Source organism: Chrysochloris asiatica, unplaced genomic scaffold (genome assembly GCF_000296735.1).
Source record: "Chrysochloris asiatica unplaced genomic scaffold, ChrAsi1.0 scaffold00057, whole genome shotgun sequence".
Taxonomy (NCBI): domain Eukaryota; kingdom Metazoa; phylum Chordata; class Mammalia; order Afrosoricida; family Chrysochloridae; genus Chrysochloris; species Chrysochloris asiatica.
Window position 1 is genome coordinate 9,115,647 of NW_006408575.1, and position 1,962 is coordinate 9,117,608.

General features: G+C 41.2%; 1 pseudogene; it reads left to right on the forward strand.

Annotated features, from left to right (window-relative positions):
* The first annotated feature begins 1,047 nt into the window (after positions 1 to 1,047).
* On the forward strand, positions 1,048 to 1,927 carry LOC102842493 (annotated as a pseudogene).
* Positions 1,928 to 1,962: the final 35 nt, after the last annotated feature.

Consider the following 1,962-nt stretch of genomic DNA (forward strand, 5'->3'; position numbering starts at 1 on the left):
AATGGCACCTAACAACATAACAACAACAGCAAACAAAATTTGGACCAATACTCAAAGGAAAGGGAAAGTTTCTTTAAAAAACATCGTTACTGGTCATGAGACAATGATTCATCACTACGAGCCTGAGAGTAAATGGTGGAGAATGGAATGGAAACATCTTCAATCACCAACCAAGAAAAAGTTTAAAAACCATCCATCAGCTGGAAAATTGCTGCTTGCAGTTTTCTGGGATTCTCAAGGAGCAATATTGAAACACTATCAGAAAAAAGTTCAACAATCAACAGTGCTTATTACAGTGAGATGCTTACTGAAGAGCAGAAGCCCAAACTTTGGATTAAAAGCAGAAGATTGCTATCCAAGGGCTTTGTGATTTTGCATGATAATGCCATATCCACACACCTATGCCCAAACTGTTGATACTTGTCAAAAACTTCATTGTGAGGTGTTAAGGAATCCTCCATGGGACTTTCACCGATTTGGCTCCCTGAAAGCAACACTTTGAGGATGGAGATGCACCTCTGATGAAGAAGTGAAGACCTGAGTGCATTTGTGGTTTCCAGTTCAGCCTAAAACATTTTTAAATAAGTGAATATGAAAGTTTGCTGACAGATGGACAAATTGGATTGAAAAGCAAGGACATTATGTAAAAAAATAAAAATGATGCATTTGTCTTTTATAAAAGTTGATGAATATAAATTTACAGCCAGAATGTGGATAATATTTTACTCAACCTCATATATAATATATAAGAAATCCTGGTGCGGTGCTAAGGGACACTGCACTGGACATCTATGCCGCTTTCATCCATAAGGCCAACAGTTCAAATTCACCATCAGATCCTCGGAAACCATATAAAGGGTCAGAACCAACTCGACAGCACTTAATAACAAACAATCCAATATAGTATGTCAATTCAAGATAAGATGAGGTTGACATCGATGCGTAAGAGGGGGTGCGCGTGAGGTCATCGCGCGGGCGGGTAGAACCAGACAAAGACAAAACCCCACCCGAGTTTGGGCACTAGACACAGTTCAGCGTGACTCGAAGATGGCAGTGAACGTATACTCGACGTCGATCACCAGTAATAACCTAAGTCAACATGACATGCTGGCTTGGATCAATGAGTCTCTGCAGTTGAACCTGACAAAGATCGAACAGTCGTGCTCAGGTGCTGCTTACTGTCAGTTTATGGACATGCCATTCCTGGTTCCATTGCCTTAAGAAAGTGAAATTCCAAGCTAAGCTAGATCATGAATATAACCAGAACTTCAAAATTCTGCAAGCAGGTTTTAAGAGAATGGATGTTGACAAAAGAATTCCGATGGACAAATTAGAAAAAGGGAAATTTCAGGACAATTTTGAATTTGTTCAGTGGTTCAAGAAGTTTTTCAATGCAAACTACAATGGAAAAGACTATGATCCTGTAGCTGCCAGACAAGGTCAAGAAACGGTAGTGGCTCCTTCCCTTGTTGCTCCACCTCTGAATAAACTGAAGAAACCTCTCGGCTCCAGCAGCACAGATAACCCTCTTCAGTCCAGTGGAGAAAACACCTCACCGAAGGATTTAATCTCAGCACAAAAGATCACGGCTACAGTTGATCCACCGAGGCTGATTTCAACACAGAACTACTGCAACTTCTAAGGCTGGCCTGGGTGTGGTGAGAAGGATTCCTAGTGTGGGCAATGGGAATGATGAGGCAGCTGAATTGATGCAGCAAGTCAACGTATTGAAATTTACCTCAAAGACCTGGAGAAGGAGAGAGACTTCTACTTTAGAAAGCTAAAGAACATTGAATTAATTTGCTAGAAGAATGAGGGGGAAAATGACCTTGTATTGCCGAGAATTGTGGACATTCTCTACACCATACATGAAGGCTTTCTGATACCTGAGGAACGAGGCTCACAAGAGGAACAAGAAGAGTATTAACAGCCTGGACCAGCAGAGCACCATCTGAATCTGTC